Source organism: Suricata suricatta, chromosome 12, assembly GCF_006229205.1.
Source record: "Suricata suricatta isolate VVHF042 chromosome 12, meerkat_22Aug2017_6uvM2_HiC, whole genome shotgun sequence".
Taxonomy (NCBI): domain Eukaryota; kingdom Metazoa; phylum Chordata; class Mammalia; order Carnivora; family Herpestidae; genus Suricata; species Suricata suricatta.
Window position 1 is genome coordinate 23835766 of NC_043711.1, and position 25457 is coordinate 23861222.

Genomic DNA, 25457 nt, shown 5'->3' on the forward strand with positions numbered 1-25457 from the left:
AATACTTTCTTGACACTTCACATACTCTCCCCATACTACACTCAGCCTAAGAGTTAACTTTCCTCAGGAGTCTCTAAACCACACAACATTTTTTTCCCACTTCTAAAACTCTTTTGCTTTCCATGTGTATTCTGACAGGGCCCATGAGTATTTCCAATGGCTCATCTATAAGTTAGAATGCACAGCATATTAGGTGAATTAGCTAATTCACCAAGAGGGGGATCCAGCTCTGATTAATTTTTCTTTCCTTACCTTGCTCACAAGAGGATTCCCAATCTACCAACTAGCCAACTGACACTGCCACACAAGTCAGCCATCATTCATTCATTCAAATATTTATTGTGCTCTTATTATGTGTCAGGTCTCATGCCAGGTTCTAAGAATTCAAAAAGAGAGATGGATTTGTAAACCCTGGAGCAAGGTTCTGCCTATCTGAGGCCGCTGCTGTACAGAGATCCTGGGTGAAGCCACCATCACCATGTCTGACCAGTAGGCAAAACCTTCAACTAAGGACTTGTGGGATAAGAAGGAAGGAGAAAACATCAAAATGAAAGTCATTGGACAGGATAGCAGTGAGATTCACTTCAAAGTGAAAATGACAACACACCTCAAGAAACTCAAAGAATCATACTGTCAAAGACAAAGAGTGCCAATGAATTCAATCAGGTTTCTCCTTGAAGGTCAGAGAAGTGCTGATGATTACACTCCAGAAGAAATGGGAATGGAGGAAGATGTGACTGAAGTTTATCAGGAACAAAGAGTCATCCAATGACTTATATACTTTTTTGTTTTTGTATTTACCCTCAATCCTTTTTTTATTTTTAAAAACAGTTATTTTGTAATGTGGTGTTCAACACGGACTTGAAAACTGGCACCCTATCTCTTTGAAACATCTGCTAATTTGAATTCTAGTGCCCATTATCATTATCACTTGTTTTCAGTGTGCTGATTTTTGGTGATCACACTGCAGCCCCCTTCATATTGTCTTCTCCTTTTTTAAAAATTACATGTGTGCACAGAAAGGCCATTTTTCCCAGACTGTGCATTTTTAGGCCTGTGATAAATAATATTGACCAATGTGAGTGTTCATAACGACTTTCCAGTTGGTCCTGAAGTTCTAACTTGTGATTGCTTCACTCCTGGAGTATGATTTTTGGTGGGAGATAGAAGTTTTTCAAAGAAATGAGATGTAGAAAAATGATCTTTCCTTAACTTGAAGCTACTTTTAAAATTTGAGGGTCTGGATCAAAAGAATAGAAATAGGCTAGAGTCGAGATGACAGAGATGGCAAGAGTAATGGCTAACTCAAAGATGTTTTCACTGAAGAGAAAGCATGTTAAGATACAAGAAAAGTCTTATTACAAGATCTCAGAGGGGCACTCTGGGTAACTCAGTCGGTTAAGCATTTCACTTCAGCTCAGGTCATGACCTCACACTTTGTGAGTTTGAGCCCCATGTTGGGCTCTGTGCTGACAGCTCAGAACCTGGAGCCTGCTTCGGATTCTGTGTCTCCCTCTCTCTGCCCTTCCTCCACTCTGCTCAAAAATAAATAAAACATCAAAAAAAAAGTTTTTTTAAAGAAGAACTCAGAAAGTTCTAGTTTTCATTGGCAGTTAAATAAAGTTATCCATGCAGAAGCATATTCAACAGAATAGTGCTCTTTTTTACTTTATTTGTACTTTTTGGCCTGGGATATGAGTTTTAAATGAACATTGTACCAGCTTCATTAAAATGAATATTTGTAAAAAAAAAATACTGATAATGGTAGCTTGCCTCATAATATTAAACAATTGTACATGCTTCCCAAATTAAGTGAAATAATATACATGAGCATGGTTTACAACCCCTATTAAATATTCAAACTATAGCTTAGTCACTAATGTGAAAAAAATTAGAAGCATAAGTCATTTAACTGATTCTGGTTAAAAATTATCAGCAGTTAAGAGAAATGTGCAAATATAACTTTATATTTAATGTACCAAAAAATGTTATATCTCTACATCTTAATTTCATTGTAAAGAACAAAAGTACAACAATATAACCTTGGCAATTAGAAGTAACTCAGTCACCACTACTTAAACATCTGTCTTTTAGAGTCTCTTCTTTCCCCATCTTCTCACCTACCCCTAACTTCCAAAATGGTAAAGCATCCTCTGGGGCATATTTGCTATCTACAGGTAGTGTCTGAGTAGTTGGTGCCACCCAAATTTGAGTGTTGACCTCTGGTGTCAACTACTGCTGACTGCAGCACCCATGATGAACTTGAACAAGATCCACACATTCTGAGTCCTTCTCGGCCCTGCCCCAGGACTCCCCAGTCTTCCAACCCTCTCAGCATCTACCACAGCTTCCTGTGAGAGCTCAGGGCCTCTGTGCTGCTTTTCCCATACCACATTGGAGTTTGGGTCTTATAATGGCTGTCTTCAGCCACTGCCAGTTCTCCACTCACAAGGCCCCTTGAATGTGCTTCACCTAGTCTTCCCAGGCTGCTCTGGGAAAAAAGCTAAGTTCTCCCACTGCTTTAGATTTCTCCTGAATTATCTTCGGAGATTTCTGGATCTAAGGAGACCATATCTAATTCTCCCTTCCCTCACATGAAAGGGGGCTGGGTACAGGGGAGCTCTTCCCAGACACCCAGTCACTTTTGAATTCCAAGCACACCCCATTGGAAAAACACTGGGCTTAAGTACTTAATAGCCATATGACCTTGAGAAGTGTTTATTTAACAGTTTACCCTATCTGTAAAATATGGATAATAACAGCCATCTCACAGGGACACTGTGAGGATTAAATGAGAAAATATATGTAAAGCCTCTGGGATTTAGCAAGTGCTACCCAATCCCCATCACCCTTTCTAGACTTTCCCTTCTTAGATGACCTCTGGTCACTGCATCCATATGTATAAATTGTGTTTGTTCCAACAATAAATTCCATCCTCCTAACACCCTGAAAATTCTAACACCCTCAAAATTCATTTGCAAACATATGCCCCAAGTCTCTGCCCATATAAATTGGCAAGATTTTGCAATTTTTCTTGGCATGTCATATATCTTAATACAACAAAGTTTAAAATCTTCATCAGGCATGGCAAACTTGATAACCATCTGCAGTTTATGTGGCTTAACCTAAACTAAACCAAATGGCCTCATCCTTATTGCCCAATTCCAAGGCTCCATTTCTCACCCCGAATAACTCTTGAAATTCACATTTAGTTTTTCACCTAAGTTACAAAAATAGAAACACTTGAGGAAATCAGCTAAGTTAAAGGCCATTTTCCATGGCATAAGGTTCAAGGCCAGATTAATGTGTCGATGCTTTAAGAATTAGAACCAAAGTCGAGTATTTGGCACATTTTACTTTTCAGCCACTGCCTTGTGAGTATGAACTTCACCCCTTCACCAACTCTAGTTATAGAGTCTTTTAAAATCCGATTGCAGCACAGAAGGAAGTTTAGCATCTCTGCCTATAAAAAGGGAATTCAGCCAGCCAGAGACTGAAGACCAATTTCCAACAAGTCAGTAATTACAGAGGTCCACCTCAGCATCCAAATCCCTATCAAGGATTTTTTTTTTTTACATTGGAGACATCATGTGCAAGGTAAGGCAATCACTTAGCTCACAATAAGATAATTAGACATTCTCAGAGAGATCCTCTCTCTGTTCTGAATGCCTTCCTATGCTTTGAGATCAGTAGCTTTGATAGCATTTTTGAAGTAGGACAATCCTTTCTTTCGTCATATCACATCCTATACAGAAGCCCAAGAGTCAAACTACTCTGGATGAAACAGGTCTAGGGACCCAGATGCCTTGCCCTGCTAGGTTTCACCCTTGGCTGATCTGGCCTGCCTCACAAAACTCTAGGACCCCTTAGTGCCACTTTAAAAGTCACTGCCTCCGACGATCTAAATCAGGGGTCAGCAAACTTTTTCTGTAAAGGGCCAGATAACACACATTTTCTGCTTTGCAGGCCATAATGGTCTCTTGTTGCAACTATTCAACTCTTGCTACTGTAGCATAAAAGCAGCCAGAGACAATATGTAAACAAATCAGCATGCCAGTGCTCTGATAAAACTTTAGCTAAAAAGCAAGTGACAAGCTAGATTTGGCACATGGGCTGTAGTTTACCAACCCTAAACTAGAGACATAACTTTTTATTGCCTCTTGGTTCAACATGATATTCAAGATAGAGAAGTGGAATATATCACGGTAATCACCAGAAACTCCACTTTGTACAACTTGAACTTTGATTTATTTTCATTTTACCTAAGATATTTACCACAGTTGTTAAAACAAAAAATTCTGTTTCATTAATTTACCAAGAAGCTGTTTAGGACCTTAAACCTATACTTTATAAATTATGATCATCTCAAATGTGATCTTTCATACAGTGAATTTTAATTCTTGGAAGATGTTTGTTGCAATTCCTCCTCCCCCCAAAAATGTATATCATTGAAGTAGTCTACAGAATTAGGTTTTACCCTTCCTCTTATACGTATAAATAGCTGATATTATGAAAAACAATACAAAATCAGAAGGGTTGTCTTTTCTTTTTTAAGTTTATTTATTTATTCTTAGAAGAAACAGAGTGGAGAGGGGCAAAGAGAGAGGGAGAAAGAATCCCAAGCAGGCTCTGCACTGTCAGTACAAAGCCCGACATGGGGCTCCATCTCACAAAGCCATAATGACCTGAGTCAGATGCTCAACTGACTGAGCCACCCAGGCACCCCTAAAGAGTTTTCTTACAATAAGCATTATACCACAGTGGTTCAGGATATAAAAAGTATAGGAGAAAAAAATGATTTTGGGAGTAATTTTTGATATTTCCCAATACTGCTTAGGAAATTAATATTTATGTATGTATTTATATTGTACATTTATTATATATGATACCATAGTGAACACCATTCTGACAACAACCAAGCAGAACTCCTACTCTAAACATCATGGAAAGGGAGGCTCTGAAGCTATATTTGTTCCACAAGGTTCTTCCTAGCAAATCAGCACTGACTAGAGCAAAGGTGAAAACTGACCCAAGCTGGGCCCTCTCGCAGGTTCCAGCTGGATCTATGAAGGGTAAAATTCAAGATCTCGGGGTTGGCTGATGTGACCACATGGAAAAAGACGCAGCACAGGTAAAGCCTGTGGTCAGAAGACCTGGAACATCTTGACAACCCTCGGATTCCCCTCTCTAGCCCTTCCTCAGAACCAGTAGCATCCAACACTTGGATTCTACAAGCTGCCCTTTCAGTAATGCCTCCTTTTCTAATCATGTTAGCTAGGGTTTTTTGTTTGTTTGTTTGTTTGTTTGTTTTGCAACTACAGTGTTAATTTCCACATATGCTGCCTGCTCCATTTCTCATTCCACCTTCCTAGCCACACCTCTCAGTCTGCTGCAAAGAGAAAGCAAATTTGCTCCATCAGTCTGTCTGGTCTGCAACTGAGGGAAGCCAAGCTCTATGAGAAGGTTCTGGGGGACCTTCAGGAAACCACTCGTCTCCTGAAAATCTTGGGACTCTCTGCCATTGCCAAATACTTTCTTATGGGAAGCAGATGAGAATAACAGACTTTCCATAAAAGTTTAGTGAAAAGCTTACCAAATAAGGTCAAAGAAGAATGAATGAGATGTCACCAAGGGCCCTTAATTTCTGCACAAGTGAAACAAAAAACAGGAGAACACTGCCCTCGTGCCCCACCCCCAGAATGGCAACTCACAGTGGCCCCCAGAGGTACGGTTGCAAGCTCAAATAACCCCACTTCCACTTGTCCTGTAGCTGCATGAGGCCAGTTCCAGGACCAAGCACTGCTCACATAGTTGAAGCATCCATCCTGCAGGCAAATCGAAGATGGCAGACCCAGACTTTGGCTCTAGCAATCAGACTCCAGAGACTGCATTATAAATTGCTATGCTCTACCTCTATCCCCTCTGACCTCTCCATCTACCAGCTCTGACCTCTCCATCTCCCTCCATCCCCTGTCCAGTCCATCCCATACACTACTCCAGATCAATCTTCCTTAGGTACAACTTTATTACTACCACTTCCTTGTTCAAATCCAGTAATAGCATATATTCACAGTCCAACTGCAGAATGCCCATTTGATTATGGCTGACCCTTTGATAAGATCTTTTGTGGTTCTCTACCATTTTAGAATGAAGTCTTGACTGCTCACCATATTTCACACAACCCCTCTCTGATGGTTTCAGCCTCATGAAAACTTCTCTCTCTTGTCCACTCTTATCATATGTATTCTAGACCAGTGTGGGGAGGGTAATTCAGTCCCTTGATTGCAACAGCCACATTTCAAGTGCTCAAAGTAACATCTGAGTATGGTTACCATATTGGACATGAAATTTCTAGACCTTCCTTGGTTCCTACGCTATGGACTCAGCTCCCTGTTGCCTCCAGACTTGACTAAACTGTGCCATTTGCCTCCATTTTATTCCCACCTTTCTTTCTCCACCCCCTCCTTGAATTTCTTCTGATCCTTCTAGTCTCAGCTTATACACCAGGAATCCAGAGAGGCCTTCTTTGCCTCCTCTAAGTTAAGAAACTCTGTTAAACACTCCCTGGCATATTTACTAAGTGAAATTATTTAACTATGTGCAATCTGTTGTTTCCCATAAGGATCAACAATGTCTATGTTATGAACAGCTGTATCTACAGTGCCTGGTGGGCAGTCAGGAAAGACTCTTCTGCCTACTAACTTCATTCTAGCATATGACGCCTTTCAAGAAGGGGAAGCCTCACCTACCTTTTCATCCTCCCTGCCTTTCCTATGTCCTGGCCAAATTACATAACCCTCTGCCCTCTGAACTTGTCCTGTGTATTCCTACCCTTGAGCATTTGCTCAACTTGCTACCCCATCCCATTTCACTCCTGACAACTGTCCTCTTTCAAATGCCACTTCCTATATAGGTTCCCAACACTTAATGGAAACTGATCATTCTTCCCGGTTTTATAAATCATGTTTGGTATTACAACTCTTCAAGCCCCTGCTGTAAGACTAGAAAAGCTGTGGCCACATCATCCCACCACCCAGCACAGTGTCTGGCACACATCTTGCTCTCAGTGAAAGAAAGGTGCTAGGCAACCACTGAATCTCAGACAGAATTGCCAACATGACAATCTGCTGAGTTGGGATGATTAACGAGCATGATGGCAGGATAGGAACTTCAAAAGAAAATTATCTAAATAATAACAGATTAAAGAGGCTGTTGGGAAATGTGAAGAATCTCTCTAATTTACTTTTAGCAAAATGACTTTTTTTTTAAATGACAGTATAAAGGTCAAACACTGACAGACACTGTATCGTGGCTGTCAATTTTATAAGAAAAGTTTCATACTAAATTAAAATTGATACTTGGATTTCATTCTTTGTTCTAAAAATTTCTTATATGTGGCACCTATATTTTGTCAAACGTGAGATTCAAAAATTTCATTTATTTAATTCCATTTGCAAGGTGAAACTCCGAACTAAACTTACTAAATTTACTCATTATTTATACAAATTTTGGTCCAAATTTGATCCCAGTATGAACACCCTCATGTAAGAGGGACCTCCTTCATAAATGTACAATCTTAATAATTCCCTGTAAGAAGTTAACATTCCAAAGACTGTCACGTCTTCTTTGGTCTTATATTTGTGCTACAGAAGTTATAACCCTAGGTGTCTTCACAGCCACAAGCTAATTCCCCTACTACCCACACAGAGAATAACTAGAGAAGGCATTTTCAAAACAAAAGAAACAAACAAAAATCACAGCAGCAAAAAGAAAAATACAATAACACTAGCCCATTTCCATTCATTTTATGGTCTTTCAGGTAGAAGAGTCTTTAACTTTGTACTCTTAGGCTTTGTGTAAATTACACATATTAATCCAATCAGTTTTTTATTTTCTCACTGACTCAGAAACACAAGGGATTTCTAACATACAGATTTATTCTAGCCCCCTATATAATCACAAAAAGTAAAAACTTGAGAAATTTTCAGTAGGCCAGAATAATACAGAATTGTTAGTCTGTAGTGTGAAAACTAAAACAGCTTTCAATTTATTATATTATATTAAACCTAACTGGCATAAATGACTTAACTTTCCTACTTAATCTAAAGCAATTCTAATTTCAAGCAAAGATTGAAAGACCAAAACAGACAGGCAGGCAATTTGGTAAAACATAGTCTCACAGTCTAATAAAACAGGCTAAGAAAAACATAGTGCTTTAAAACTTTTAATTTTTACCTGCCTTCTCCCATACCCTCCCACACTATCCACAGTCTGCTTTTTTGAGGTATTAGGGAATGAATTTTAATCTGCTGTGAGGCATCTCCAAATTTGGTTACTTAATGTGATACCATTCCTATTTTTTTTAATTCTTTTAATGTTTATCTATTTTTGAGAGAGACAGAGAAAGAGAGATGGGGAGAAGCAGAGAGAGAGGGAGAAAACAAAATCTGAAGCAGGCTCCAGGCTCTGAGCCGTCAGGACAGAGACTGACATGGGACTCGAACTCACACCATGAGATCACGATCTGAGCAGAAGTCGGATGCCTAATCAACTGAGCCACCCATGTCCTCTTCTCCCCCGATTCCTATTTTTTAGTTACAACCAGCTTTTAGGATAAAGACACAAATAGAAGGTTAAGTTACTAAAGAAAAAAAAAATCAAGATCTGTCATTAGCAAGAAAACAAGAGAGATTTCAAAAATACTAATACTTTGGCTAACATTATAAACATGCCAGATCCAAACAGCATGAATAAAACTCTGTTACATGTCCAGAGGAAACAAAGGGTATCAGAAAAGAATTGAGAGTTGCCAGCACTATCTTGACTAAAAAGAAGTGAAGTCAAGTTAACATTCTGAGGCAGGAGATCACTCCTGGTTCTCATCCCAAATTCTCCACAATCTTTATTTCACCAGTGTCAAAACCCACAAGGAGATATCTAAACACACTTGCATCACAATTACCTAGAAGCCCTATCTTAGATCATTGAAGCTCAACACACTAAAACACACTCAACTTACTCATAGGTGAGTCCATTTAAAACCTACTTTGCACACTTCTAACAAGCTCGCCATTCTAATTCCCAGTCTCCAGAAAACTAACAATAAAAAGATGAAATGTAAAACAAGTGCTAGAGACACCAACATCATTAACAGGGATAGATGTCCTCCAGCAGCACGGGAGGAACTAGATAAAACACCAAAAGGAGATAATCTGAGACAATTTAGGAGACTATATTCCCAAGACCACCCCAAGGCACCTACACCTTCACAGGAAAGAATAATAACAGACACTGCTAATCTTGACCCTGAGCTATGAAGAAAAGGCTCCAATCTGTTAGGGACACTTTTGTGTAAGAAAGCCAGGAATTATTCCGATAGCTGTAATCTATAAAAGACTTCCCTCAGAGTGGTTAATCATTTTTGAAAGTGTTGACACATACAGGGCGAGGCTGTGGTCACTTGAGGAGCTGTCTTATAAGGAAAGCTCCCTTCTCCCACACCATCAGTTAATGAAAAACTACATACATACACTCCATGTTGAAAAGCAATTCCAAGGACAGCATTCCAAAGTCAGCTATAACAACAAACAACAGATGTCCTAAAGAGGCACAGATATTTCCTCCCCACACCCAAAGTGTTTAAAAAGGAGAGGGGAGGACCAAAACAAAACAAAACGGTGTGACCAGATAGGTACACTACCAATGAGTTGAAAAACAGAATTTCAAGTTTCAAATGATTGCACAAGAACAAAACAAAAACAAAAACAAAAAGACAAATCATTCTCTTTTTTACAAAAAAGGCACCAGATAAATTTCCCTCTGTACAAGCACCAGGCCCACAGACAGCTCTTCAACACTGAGAGGAAACTTGAAAGATTTCCTCAAGGAAGCAGACACTTCCAAGTAGCAAATTTCCTTTTTTTTTTCTTTTTTAAATTTATATATTTATTTTGAGAGACAGAGACAGAGTGAGTTGGGGGAGTGGGGTGGCGAGAGAGGGAGAGAGAGAACTCCAAGCAGGTTTTGTATGGCTAGTGCAGAGACCGACGTAGGGCCCAACTCACAAAACCACAAGATCATGATCTGAGCTGAAACCAAGAGTTGGACATTTAACTGACTGAGCTGCCCAAGAGCCCTGCAAATTTCCATTTTTAAATAAGCATCTTTATTGTTATTTTTTCTAGTTACAACAATGTGAATGGTTGTTAAATACTTAATTCTGGTTTCTAAACTCCAATAATGGAGGTGAAACAGCCTCCGATCTGGGTAGGGTCAAGAAAGGGTATGAATTCTCCATCCCCACCCCCCAGCACCAAATTACTGACATCCATCAACTTAGGGCAAAATAGGACCAAGACATCTGGCTGAAATGAGACCACTGTGGCCAGATCTGAAGGGCAGTAAGTGTGTTTCTCACTGTCATGGCAGGCTATGTACTTATGTATTTATTTATAACTTCTGCTTTGCCTGCTTTTAGAAAAGCTCTGAGGATCCTGGCCAATGAGCTGCCTAAAACACCAGTCCTGCAATTTCTTCACACGTTTTCTTTACATCCTGAAAAAGTTTAATGGAAAAACCACACACTCATCCAAACCATCTGAAATACACATAATGATAGCAAGGAGATAATAATCCAATGGTTCACACCTGATCCTAATCTTGTCCCTGCCATGGCATACAGGAGTAGGGTGACCAACTCCTCCTGATTTGTCCAGCACTTTTTCAGTATATAAACTGGAAGTCCCAAATCCTGGAAACTCCTTACTCCTAGGCATCTGGAATAGACAGTCATCCTATACAGAAACAGTGACATTGACACATCCCATGATGGTGTCCAGAGATGCAGTTACATATAACCCCTTGTCTTTTTAGCTCAGGGAAATATAAATATGAGAGGGAATCTTGTCGGTCAGAGTAGGATTCAAACTCCATTCCCTCCATGTCCCAGTACTGTGAACTTAACGTCTCTGAGCCCTAGTTGCTATACTTATAAGATAAATAACAGAACCGCCCTCAGAGAACTATGGGTCCAAACTAAGCTTTCTATTATATAAGCTATCTAATACTGCATCTCATAATTATATCATTTTATTTTATATTATAACCACATAATTTAATTTTAACACAATATTTGCAAATTTTATGACCTAACTACTAAGAACAAATCATTTCCCCCACAGCTCACAACTTAGGCTCACAGTTGAGAACTCTAGCATTCATAACCATAAAATGACATCAGTACCAAAAAATCCAGGTGTGATACTTCTTTGCAAAATGACCAATTTAGGCACATCTGAACCCAAAAAGGAAAATAACCCAAGAGTTTATCACTTGGACAAAAAAGTAGATTTTCTTCTACCTGGTTCCCTACCAGTAATTCTACAGAATTACTGAATCATTATTTTGTACACTGCATTCTCTCTTTCCTGCTCTGCCCATCTAAAAGAGCTCTCTGTTATCTACATCACCAATACTGCTGCATCTAAAAAGATCACATTGACAATAGCCAAGATATGGAAGAACTTAAGTTGTTCATCCATAGGTGAATGGATAAAAACTAGGTGAAATATAGTTACACCTATATTTATATATTTTTTATATAACTATATTTCATCATAATATATAATGATATATAGTTATACACACACACATATATATATAGATACACACACACATATATACACATTTATATATAATGGAATAGATATTTTACGGCTGGTAAATATTCCATTATATATGTTATATATATTCCATTATATATACATACACACACATGTATATATAATGTGTGTATATGTTACATATACACATAATATATGTATGGAACACATCATGGAATGTTACTCAGCCATAAAAAAGAATAAGATCTTGCCGTTTAGGACAACCTAGAGGATACAATGCTAAATTAAGTTAATCAGAAAAGAAAAATACCAGATGATTCCATTCATCTGTGGAATTTATGAAACAAAACAAATTGAAAAAAAGAGATAAAAGACACAGACTCTTAAATACAGAGAACAAATTGGCAGTCGCCAGAGGGGGACTGGGTGAAATAGGTGAAAGGAATTAACAGCACACTTATCTTGATGAGCCTCGAGTACTGTACAGAATTACTGAATCATTATTTTGTACACCTAAAACTAATATAATACTTGAATAAATAATAAGAGGTCAAGTTAAACAGACACTTTTCAGTGACTGTTCAAATGTAATTCCATGTAAAACAGCAGAGTATCTCTAGAAAGAAATGGAGATAAAAGTGGAATAACAACAAGAATATGTGTACAATCTGTTGACCCAAGGCATGACAGCAGGTAAAACAATAATGTTCACATGGCCAAGGCTACATGTATAGCCCTCAAGTCCAAAAAGCAAAGTCCTGAAGGAAAACATATACTATACTGTAGTATAGTCTCATGTACAAAAGGGGTATCCCTGTCCCCATTTCTCTTGTACAACTACCATGTCACTCACTTTCCTTCACTTCTTAAATTATTTCTCCTTCACATGAAAATGATAGCAACATACACACACAGGCATTAGTGATAGCTTCAAGATCAAAGTGAGATCCAAAGACCTCTTTTATGGAGGATTCTATTTTTATATGCATGAAATGTGGAAATTAAACAAATTATACTTTTCTTAAGGCTCTCTACCACACTATGACTTCTGGGATAATGATTTATTTGTATTGTTCTGCACATCAGAGTAGAAGCTTCCAAAGAAAGGTGCGATGGCAGGGCAGCCACCAGGTTATATGGCACATCTGTGCAAATTATAAAAGGAACTCCCTTCCTCAAGACACTTTACTTCTGACTTTTCTGACTGCCAGAAAACTATTCCAATATGATTTTGTTGGAACAAGGGGCTGTGTTACCATCTTCTGACAAACTGTCATAATATATATGTAAATCTATAATGTCCATGATATACAGAGTTGTGTAGTGCTCAATCTATACAACCGTACATTAGTTCTGGACAATGTCCCTTCATCTTCATTGAATCACAGCACTTCAGATAAACTACTTGTGATTTGCCTAAAAATTGTCCTGACAAGACAGATTTACATATTGCTTGTGTGAGTGTGTGATTGCATGCATGCATGCATGCATGCATATAGGTATCCCTATTATATATTACTTTTTAATAAACTTTGCACACAAAAAAAAAGAAGAAAGAAAGAGAATTATCTGCCAGGTTACATTACTGGCCCAAAGACATGAGAACAGCTATTCTTGACATATCAGGATTAGAATTTTAAAATTCATGCATTTACATCAAGGCAAAGCCGTAGTGGGAGAAAGAGGAAAATTTGGAGTTCCAGAGCATTCAATTTATTCCCAAGGCAAAAATATTTATTCTTACCCTACATGATCAAAATTTTACTAATGGTCATAAAAATAATTGCCCCATTTCAAAAAACACTTTCTATAGCAAAGAAATAAAGTTTACCACGTGAGCTTCTTCCTTAAATAGTTTTATGTTTAGCTGCCATCAACTTCACCTTTCCCACCTTCAGATTCTGGCTTCTAAATGAGACCATTAAGAGTTCACAAGGCCCAGGATAATGGGTTTTCCAGAAATGAGATCCCAGTTTCCCAAGCAATGGGAAGGCCAGACCACAAGAGCCACAGCTTCAAGAAAGTAAATAATTCAAAAATAAAAGTCTGTAAACAGGCAGGTTTTTTATGACCTGCTCTACTTGCAGAGCACTGACTCAGACATATTGCTTTTCCTCGTCCTCTTATATCATCACTACAAGTTAACAGTGAGTGCAGCAAGGCCAAGAAAAACCGCTTTATAAAGAGAGGGAAGGAAGCCAGCCCAGTGAGATTCTAATAATGGCCAGGTTCCCTTTTCCTGGATTCTCTCACTTTATTACCACAACATAGATTTTCTTAGTCCCATTTTACAGAGGAGCAAGCTGAATCTCAGAGAGGCTGAACAACTTGCCTAAGGTCACACAGCTAGTAACAGTAAGCCATGTCTGGCTTCACAGCTCTTACCTTTCTGCTATACCACACTGCTCTGAGCAAAGCTTTAGGTCAGCACTTATCAAACCTTCATATGTTCACAGGTCTCCTGCAGATCCTTTATTAAGCACATTCTGATTCCCAAGGCCTGAGATGAAGCCTGAGATGCTGCTGGTTAGACAATTATAACTAAAAGTATCAGACCACACTTTGAGTAGTAAGGCTTTTGACTTACGGTTCTCAACTGGGGACAATTTTGTAAACCTTCCCCCCAGGGGATATCTGGCAATGTCTGGAGACATTTTTGATTGTTACAACTGGGGAAATATGATGCTACTGAATTTTGTAGGTGGATGTCAGGAATGTTACTAAACATTCTATAATATACAGGATGAACCCTCCACCACCACCAAAGAATTATCCATCTCAGAATGTCAACAGTGGGATACACAGTTAGGGAACTCTGTTTCAGGGGTCCCAAGTTCATTTAAACTTCTTCCAAAGCTGCTGTAGTTTTGCAAACTTACACTGGGGTCAAAGGTAGTTCCAATATTTCTAAACTCCTCCTTAAAGTCTGATAGAAAAGTTGATGCCATGCAAGTGATGGCTAGAGTACAATGAAATTTAATTTCCTCACAAATATTCCACCATTATACTAAAGAAAATCAAATTAGATGATTACAAAGAAGCATTTCACAAACTGTCTAGAGTTTCTTAAGGTCCTTTTTTCTTAGCACTGAAGTTCACAATTGAAAAAGCAAAAGATAAGATTATTTTTAGATGCAAATTTTATAATTTCCTGGTCTGGAAGTTCAAACATTTACTCTGATAGATCACATGAAACCATCTCTTACTATTCAGCATTAGTTATTGATCCCCACCATCAATACTGATGGGATATTGTAGTGCTTTGCACTCAATTCCCAAAATTCAGTAAAGAGACCAGTCATTCATCTACAACTTTAATATTTATGGCACCAAAACACTAGTTCAGTTGAAAAATTTTTTCCTGAAGTAACCATCTTTTATTATCTTCAAATGTCATTTTGTTTGATAACAGCATATGCATTATAAAGACTGTATATCTGAATACAACTGTAGGGGGTGTAAATTAAGGTTTGGTTAAAATCATATAGCTTTTTCAGGGAGGTGGGGTCTATGTGTGTCACACCTTATGGGTTCTTATCATATACCAAGGACAGTGCTAGATACTATGAAAGCTATTTGCTTGGATATTCGCAGTCAAGTAAAAGGATATTTAATAATTCCTATAAGAAATAAGCACAGGAAGTCTAGAGTGAGGGAGAGAGAGTGAAAGTGAGGGCTTCTGAGAAGGTAATGCCTGGGTTGAATAATGCAAGACAAATACAAGTTGGTCAGGTAAAGATGGAGAAGGAAAGGTACCCCCTCAGACAACAGGGGAGCTGCACAAACATAAGCACAGGGCCCAGAGGCCAATTACGGAGCAAAGCCAGAGTTTGAAGTGCAGGAGCAGGACAGAGAAAAAGAGCAAGAAACAAGACTGGAAAAGCAGAGAGGAATCTTGTGAGCCAGGCTCTGAAGTGTGTACTTGGTCTGCCTGGCAATGGAGGGTATGGAAAGGACAGACACACATTTTTCAAAGATGATTATGATAGCAGCATGAAGAAGGAACCACAAGAGGCATAAAGCTGGGAGAGCAGTTAAGAAGACTCAGCCAAAGGTAAGAGCAATGGAAATGAAAGGCCACAAGAACCAAAAATTTGTAGAAAGAAAAAACAAGATTTAGTGATATAGTGGATGTAGGTGATGTGGTAGGCTGAATAATGGCCCCTCAAAGATGGACACATCCTAATCCCCAAAACCTGTGTATGTTACCTTACATGCCAAGAAAGACTCTACAAATACATTAAGTTAAGGATCTGGAGATGAAAAGATTATCCCAGATTATCTGGGTGGGCTCAATGTAAGCACAGGGGTCCTCCTAAGAGGGAGGTGAAAGGGTCAGCCAGAGGGAAGGAAATGTAACAACAGAAGCAGAGGTCAGAGAAAGAGAGAGTTAAGGATATAGGAAGGGGCCATGGGCCAAGGATTGCAGCTGGCCTCTAAAGGCTTTGAAAGGCAAGGAAATGAATTCTCCCCCAGAGTGTCCAGAAGGGACATAGGCCTGCCAACACACTGATTTTAGCACAGTGAAGCTGATTTCAGATTTCTGACCCCCAGAACTATCTGAGGATATGCTGTAAACCAATAAATTTGTGGTAATATGTTACAGCAGCAATAGGAAACTAATACAGGAGTGATGGAGAAAGAGAAATTGATGATGACTCCCAGTATCCGGCTTGGGTTGGGAGCTAAACAGTAGTGGCAGTCAGCAAGACAGAGACACAGGAGGAAGAACAGTCAGGAGGAAGACAAGAAGTTCCATTCTGGACAGGCCAAGATGTCTCTGCAACCTGAAAGATGCTCACTAGAAACTTACATATACATATATGGCCCTAATGCTCAGCAGACAGGTCCAGACTGGGGATAGACTTTTCTATAAAAGTAATAAGTATGTGTTTAATTAGGTCTACTGAATTTCCATCTTCTTTTAATAAAAAGGTTAGCTGCAGGAACATTACCATTCCTATTATAATGGAGACAAAATACACATGAGGAGTAATTATTCCTATAGACAAGAATGGGATAGTGGAAGAACTCTATTCACATTCTAACTCTAACATGGTAGCTATGTTACCCTGCAAAAGCCACACCTACTCTGTGCCTCAGTTTCCTCATCTGTAAACAGAGGATAAATCCTAACTGAGATTTATGTAGTAAATGTATTAAATGTATAATGAATGACTGGCACTTACACTTACTGAGTAAGTGCTCAATAAAAAGCAGCCATTATAAACACTGCTTGTGCACAATTCATTAAAAATATTTTGATGAATGATAAGAATTGTATGCCCTGTCAAAGGTTGTAACAACTTCTAATTATTTCATGTTTTCTTTCCCCAGTCATTTTCTATATACATCAAGCACTTTGGCCATCTATTATATCATATTAAAGATATGTAAGATGATCTCTCATCACAAGAGGCAGATGTGTGTATCAATAATGATAAACCAGTAGTCAGCACCTACTGTATGACAGGTGCTGGTGATATTCAAGATGAGTAATATATGATTCCTGCTCTTGAGAAATGCAAAGTCTTGAGACGAGATATAGATAGGCAGATAAACATATAGATATAAAGATAGTAAAGTAACATTTATTGAGGACCTACAATGTGCCAGCTCTTACATGAATTCATGCATAACATATATTCATCTGTTACATGCATTATAATTAAGTTTATGCAAATCCTGTGAACTAGGCATTTGCCACAAGATAGAATCCACTCTGTAACACTCTGAAGCAATTACAAAGTGATCCCAGAATGGTGCAGAGAAGGTCACTTTCAAGTTTGCACTGCTCAGTACAAACACCTGTGCCCCCACAAGTGACCTGTAAAATGCCACCAGGTGAGGTTTGATTCTGAAAAGAGAAGCCAATAGTTTAAAAAGAGAGCATGGGCTTGCTTTACAAGGAGACCAACTGATGTGACTGTAACTCTTGTTCATCCCCTCCTCACCTTTCTTCAAAGAAACATAAATGACATTTGTTGAGCCAAGTCTCGTGTGAAGTGCTTCTGTATAGGTCATTTCATTTAAGACCAAAGAATAAACTTGCACAGGTGGATGGAAAGGTTTTACAGGAAGCACGGAAAATTGCTGACTAAAATTATACTGGGCCAGCTGACTAAAATTATACTGGGCCAGAAGTCTCCTATAAATTTCACTAGCATTCTTAGGTCTCTTGCAAACCCCCAGAGCTTCTACTTGGAACACAACAAGAGAGATAATTAACCCCATAAAACAATGCAGATGAAAACACAAAGGGAAGGAAATGATTGAGGTTAAAATAAAAGAGAAGGAAACCAACTTAATAAGAGAAAGAATAAGATTTTAAATGAAGTCACAATATGAGCCACATCAGAAACCTAAATAGAAAAGGAAAGTGTCAAAGAAAACAAATCACAGAGACAGAGAGGAGCCGAGTGGGAAGAAATGACTAGAAGTTATTTTGACTTTTTACAGAACAGAGGGTACAATGGTTCTCATTTCTGAAGTCACACCCCCCGTGAGTCCTTAGGCAAACTATTTAGCTTCCCTGATGAAGTAATGGGACAATGTCAGCACCTATACCTCACAGGGTCGCTCTGAGGAGTAACTTAGTACAGGACTGAGATCCGTGCCTGCACCAGACAGTCTTCTATTTTTCACCAGTGGCAGCAACAACAACGATGATTTGTGCTATTAGCAGCGCCCTGCCATGGCCTCCCAAGATGACATTCCAACCTTTCTCTCTGTGTGTGATAGCCCTAAGACAGCCCGTGCCACACAGATTTCTCAAGAGGCTGCTGTGATTTCAGCAAATGTGGTCATTTTAGACCATTCTCCAGGAGTCCCCTCACATTTGTGTCTGTGAGGCAACGAAGCAAAAAGCCAGCATGCAAAGATAACCACAACCTACCAAGAGGGGAAAACATAATGAGTTCTTCCAAGAGATTTCAAGCCTCCCAGAGAATCCTATGTCATCACGTGTCAGAAGTCCCTGCTCAGCATAAGCATCCTCAAATCTCCACTAGATCCGGTGATCCCTCTCCCTGTAACAACTGCTCAAGAGGCAGCCTAAGAATGTCCATTGAGGTTAGCACCTGGCAGGTTTTTAAGGCATCTCAAGCTTCCAGTGTAGAATTGGCAAAGATCCAGTCATGTGCAACATTTTGTCTTTTAATGCAACTAAAGCTTGAGTCCTTAAAACCATCTAAATCTTGACATGCATCATAAAAGTACTACAACAGAGATTCTTGGCAGGAACACCACTGGGTATCATGAAGCTATGGTGGAGTACCTACATTAAGTGTTATTTCTGCTGTCTAAGGCACAGTCAGATTTTGCCTCTTCCTTGCTGTATGAACTCTGACAGGACAAAGATCTCCAATGCCCTTTAAAATAAAATCACCTTGTAATGCATTCCTATTTGGATGTGGATGGAAAAAGCAATGCTTTAAATAAGATCATTTGTCTAAACCAGGATTAATCTCCAGCATGCTAAAAAATGCTCACAGGGTAGTGAGGCAGCTCTTGATTCCAGATTCAAGTGATTAAATCTAAAGAGGTTTTGTTTTTAGCAACTATTTAGAGAAATATGTTTAAGTCTGGCCAAGAAATATAAAAATAAAGTGGCAGTGATAAACCCAAAAGAAGCTAAGGTTAGAGAAGCAGCTAATCTCCACAAACAGGTTCCTGAGTGGGGGAGGTGTTGAGAGTTGATAAAGCATTTCCTTTGTATATGATCACTGGCCCCAATATGCAGCACTTGAAGAAGAGAGAAACTGCTACTTATCTGAGGAATTCTCTGTGAGAAGAGACCTTTCCTCCATGAATAACTTTTAAAATCATGCACTAATTCATGCTGGCAGTCCAAATCCTCCCATCAAGCTTCATTAAGTGATCAGGCTGAGTTCAAACATATATGCAGGATAAAGAGAAAAAACCTCATCTCTAGAGAAAATTGGGGAAGGGGGAAGGATAGCAAACAAAATTATACAGTCTAAACTTAAAAGTTTTAGAATCAGGAAAAGAGGGCAAAATTAGAGGATTTGGCCAAGTGGGTCAAAAAATAAAAGTTTCAATTGCATAAAAAGCTAAATATGAGTTCAGCAGACATTTTAGTGCAATATACATAAATACTTGCTGCTATTTTAATACTTGCCTTTACTTGAGCTTTAGTAGGACTCTGCCTGAGGTAAGATTTTTTTAAATAATAATAAAAATACTTAATAGTACCTAGAGCAAAGCATGTGTGGTCATGATGTCTTAAAAAGGAGAAAGGTAATTCTGAACATCTGTGCTACATTTCCACACAATAAAACTACCACACTCCAAAATTATTCTGAAGTTTGGTAGAGCTGGGTAAGGGGTGGATAACAGCTCATGGAGAGAAATGTTTATTGAAAAAACAGAAAGGGAGACTCAGAGGCCATTCGGGGGAAAGCAGGGACAACCACCTTTACTGTAAAATAGAACTGCTGATTAACAGTGAGAGTCCAATAGTCAAAAAGTGAAGTTAGTCTTCTCAGATGCATAATTATTGCCTCCATAAATACTCCTGAGAATCAAACATATTTTATTTTCACAAGGTCCGACCTTCCCACTTGGTATCTCAGATCAAAACACCACCCCAAACCCTCCCTTAAATTTATTTTCTAGACTTGCCTAATTCCCAGCCTCACCTTTCCTGAGAGGGAAGAAGTGAGAGAAGGGGAGTCAAAAGTAGCTTCTCTCTCAATCTCTCTCTCCCTCCTTCTCTCTCTTTCTCCCTCTGTCACTCACTCACATACACACACACACACACACCACTTCTGTTTCTTTTCAGACTCCAGCCCACACGTTCCCTCAGCACATCTGTTTCCTAGTTCAATCCCCTACAGGCAGTCTTTGGGTCAAGAATTATCATGACTGAGCTGCCCTTCCTCAGTAAAACAGTTTCAAGCAGGTGACACTGAGAATTACTGTATTTGCCACAGCAACAGGCCGGCCCCCAGAAGGATGTGTCAATCATGCTATACCAGGAGTTCACAGTCTGTGTGATTGCAATGTCTGGAGACATTTTTGGTTGTCACAACTGGGGAAAAGGGAAAGATACTTTTTGCACCTAGTGGACAGAGGCCCAGGATGCTGCTAAACCTCCTAACCATGCACAGGACAGCCCCACAGTAAAGACTTATCCTGCCCCAAATGTGAACATTGCTGAGACTGAGAAACCCTGGGCTACACCAAGGAAGCAAACTTTCAAAAATAGGCAGGGTCTTCCCCCAACACTAACTACGCTCAAACAGCTGGCAACTCGGCCCACAAGCTACCAGAACAGGTCTGACTGCCTTAGAGGCTGAAGGAAGGATAGGTGGTAAGGGGATTTCTTGGTTGTCATCCTGATCAAGTCCCCGGCTTTACCTGATTAAGAATACTTTCCATAGGAAAAACTTGCAAATCTATGGCATACCAACAATTACTACTTATAAGTAGTAACACGACTTTTAACACAACTTATTTATACACAAACAGTTTCTTTTTTCAGGCCAGTTCCTTCAAAGCAGCCACAGATTTACTAAAGCATTGTATAGGCCTAAAAACTGTCAGTAAGCACAGGGGGGCAGGGATTAATTTAATTAGGTCAGGAATTCCTGGTTCTTTTGGAGTTTGAAAGGCAATCTCCATTTCTCTGCCATTTTATAGGTTAGTCAATTCTTCCCACACAGTCCCTTTTTAACCCACAGGTTACCTCTCCCCAACACTACCACTCTGGAAAGAGCTGCAGACTTTCATAACTGTCAATATCCAAGGTGAGATGAAAAACACCAGCCTAAAGATTAGAAAGGTATAAATACAGGCAGAAATGACAGGAAAAAATACTGTCTCTCATTTAAAAAGAAACTCAAAAGCTATACAAAAATGGTGAGATTTGATACTCTAAACATAACAAATTATGTATATGCTTTTTACCAAACATCTTGACTCAAAAACTATTTACTTATCATCTAATTCAGGAGGCACCACACCTTTTCTTAAAAGGCCAAGTAGTAAAATATTTTAGGCTTTGAGGGCCAGGAGGCAAAATCATAAGTTTTCTTTTTAGCAACTATTTAGATATTATATATATTTATATAAATTTAAGATATTATATACTTATATAACTATTTGAAATATAACCATTTAAAAAGATAAAAACCATTCTTAGTTCCCAGGCAATAAAAAAATAGATGGTGAGCCATGTTTCCCCACAAGCTATAGTGTGCCCACTGTTGATCTGATTGTGTAATAAGTCTTTATTCTAAAGACTCACTCATCTTTATTTTTTTTACTTTTTCTAAAAACCACTCACATATTATTGTATCTTTCCTTTATTAAGGAGGATTTGATTAGTTCTTTATATAAGTTACAACTGCTGTAACTATAAGCCAATAGGAATTACCCAGCAAGCACACACATTGCCTTAACGCTCTACCCAAAACATGGAAGATACTCTTCAACATATGTGCCAAATTGGAAATACAAATAAAGTTTCCTCTTCCGCATCTAAGCCAGAGTGGGTGGGAAAGTAGATTTTGTTTGATCAAATTTTAGACACCTAGAAGAGCACTTATTTGGAGGTTATAAATATAGTTTTAATGTCTCACAACTGGCATAGAGGGAAACCCAAAGTACCCCCCAAAACTAGATATAAAGTCAATTTGGGGAGGCAAAGCATTTCTTCTAGGCAATGAAATAATGATAGAGTTTAAACACTGAAAAAGAAGGCTAACTTCAAACAAATAAAATGAAGAAGGTCCAGATCTAAGCACCTACTGTTTCTCCTTATTCTCTGTTCACAAAAATCCATCTATTCCCTAGGAATTCATGGGGGCCTGGATGTGCAGTACTGTTCTTCATATTTTAAGCTAGTACTTTAACTTTTATGAGCCACAAGTGGACTGAGGAGATCCAGTTCTGATGCTGCATTTTACATGGCAGTGTTTTTAATCTTTCTACTCCCCGGTGACCTCACAGATTTACAGTCCTGGATTCAACAAGTCCTGATAAGACATAGCAAGAAAAAAAAAATCAGAGTCTTTTGCATTATTTTTCTCCTTTTTGATACTTTCAGAGAAAATACCCTGAGCAAGAAGTCAGAAGACCAGAATTCTAGTTTCTGGTCTACTCAGGGATTATCCCTGGCATCATCAGTGACTGGTTAGGAACCGGTACCTGGAAACAGCAGGCCTAAATCTGAATCCCAAATCCATCACTACTTGTTCTAAGAAACTAGACCAGACACCACCCATTTGGGCCTCAGCCTCCTTATCTGAAAGGCAGGAAGCCACTACCCACCCCAGAGTATTTTTGGGAGGATTAAGTGGCATTCCTTAGAAATTAATGACCACAGGCTGATGCTCACGAGTACCCAGTAAATATTACTTCGCATCAACTTCTTAATTTCTCAGAGCCTCGGATTACTCACAGGATTACCAGAAGCTACATATAGGGAAGCATTAAAATATAGTGTGTTCTTTGAGACTTGTTTTGGGTGAGTTTGAGCCCTGCTTCGCATGAGGCCTGCTTCTCTCTTTCTCTCTTTCTCTGCCCCTCGTGACATTCTCTCTCTCTTTCTCTCGCTGCCCCCTTGCTCACTTGCACCTCCTCTTTCAAAAAAACAAAGTTAAAATAAAATAAAATAAATTGAAGTGTGCTCTATAAACTATGAATGCTCCTTCATATGCAATGTACTAGCTGATGTTCCATCCAAGAGAAGTAGGACCTTGGTATAGTCGAGTTGTCTCATCTTCCCATTGCCACAGCTTGTAACATACTGAAGTATGAGTACTTTCTTACCACTGAGTTTTCACTTGTGGTGCCTGGTTTTACCAAATAATGACAATAATAAATTAGGTGAACTGCCAAAATAATATTTTTCAAAAAGCCATCACACCCAAGGCAGAGCAAGAGGACAGGGCAATGAGAACAGTAATGAGAGTCTCTCCCAGCATAGCTACCTGACATTCTCCTCCATCCCTGTCACCTCCCCTTACCTCCTTCTACCCTACCACATTCTTTACTCTGCAGGTTCCCAAAATGTCTTGTGCCTAATGGCTCCCTAGGGCTCCACCAGTCTCTGTTACTGTAAAAAGCAATCAATGGCACTCATTAAAATCAATAAGGGGTAAAATCTGAACCATTTCAAATTAGCATGCAGTGTTCAAACATTAAAGGATGTATTAGAATTTAAAGATAAGGCAAATGATGCTAAACAGAAACAGAAGCAGGTGCATTCCCTTTGTCATTAGAAATGTGTGGGTAAAGGTTATGAAATCCTGCTTTTGGAAATGTTGTTCATAAGGGTCCAGAGTGAGTGCTTTCCTGTAAAGATGCTTCACTGACATTCACCATGTACAGAGTCCTTGGAGAAAATAGAACTCAGTAAGAACAAAGGGAATCTGTTCAAGTTGGCATCAATGAAATTTCCATGTAATCTCAAAAAATATAACATATTCAAAAATAAATGCTTACTCAGAAAAGAAGTATGAAAGACAAGTATACAGTTCCTAAGGTCACCTCTTAAACAATATTAGGACTAAGTGATATGGCAGGCTTTTGAACGATCACACAGACTGGGGGCTTGGTAGCCACAAATGATTAGGTTTGTGTGAAAACAACAGCAACAACAAACATGTGACCAAAAGTCAGAAATGCCTTGTGCACTTAGGCAGAACTTCACAATCATTTCCTCAGCCACATTCTCAATCCTGGTTGGAAAGCTCCAGCAGGATCTCCTAAACTCAACACATCCAAGTCTTTCTTCAACCCTAGTGCCTCCTGCTGACCACTCCCATCTATCCACTATCTTCCCATCTGCCTGCACCCAGGCTCACAGAGGCTGCTGGCTTCCTCACAGCCCCAGCACTGAGTTCCCAAGTTGTCAAGATCCTGTCTGCAAGTGGAAATGACCTTTCCCTTCAACTTCTGGGGCTACCACCCAGATTCAGACTCTTGGTGACCTGAACAACCATGATATCCCTCTAACTAGTCTCCATGGCTCCTCCTCCCCAATCCACTATCAATTAGCACTAACAATCTTTTTTGATCCCATTCTCCTGGGAAAACTCCTTCAAAGGCTGTCCAGAGCCTACCGAGTAAAAGCCAATCTCCTGTGTCAGATGTTCAGTGCCCTCAGTGACCTTACTTCAAACCACCTATTCAGCCTTATTTCCTTTCCTTCCTGATAGGTGGAGTTTTAACTGCTCCAGACTTATGGCACCCCCAAACCCACCACAGTTCCTGCCTCTGAGGCCTGACTCAGCCATCTCTTTTCCAACCATACTTCTCCACCACCCCTGTGTGTTGAAATTCTTCCTGCCTTGAAGACCAGCTCTGTCGTGGATGAAGCCAGTCATCAACCTCTTGCCTCTAAGCTGCACTGCATGCAAGCTCCATTCAAGGTCCTCTTAGTACACCATCCTGAGAAATAGTAGCATGTGATGGTGACAGGTAGAGACTCTGAAGCCAGACATTCCGGGTTCTCATCTTGGCTCTAGCATTTGCTTTGTGTGTCTGGAAATAATTACTTACTTCTTTATGCCCAGTTTCTTTATCTGTGTGATAGGGATGATGACAACAGTATTTATGTAGTACAGAAACCTATCACAAAATAAGCCTCAGTAAGTGTGAGCTGGTTCTCGTACTGCCCACCTGAATCCTTGAACAAGACCATAAACTTGGCCAGGTTGCTCCTACAGCAATATGGATGCTCGGTATCCATTCTATGACATCCAACACAGTTTAAAAAAAAAGAAAATAAAAGAAAACTTACAATTAGGGTTACACTCAAGTTCCTGACCCATACCAAACACAGAGCAATGATAGAGAAAACATAAA

At 39.2% G+C, this 25457-nt stretch overlaps 1 protein-coding gene and 1 pseudogene across 1 annotated transcript in view; one reads left to right on the forward strand and one right to left on the reverse strand.

Annotated features, from left to right (window-relative positions):
- Nucleotides 1-25457, reverse strand: part of ERC2 (ELKS/RAB6-interacting/CAST family member 2) — a 916748-nt gene that overhangs the window by 716915 nt on the left and 174376 nt on the right. The gene's annotated exons all lie outside the window — the stretch shown is intronic.
- On the forward strand, nt 479-772 carry LOC115273287 (annotated as a pseudogene).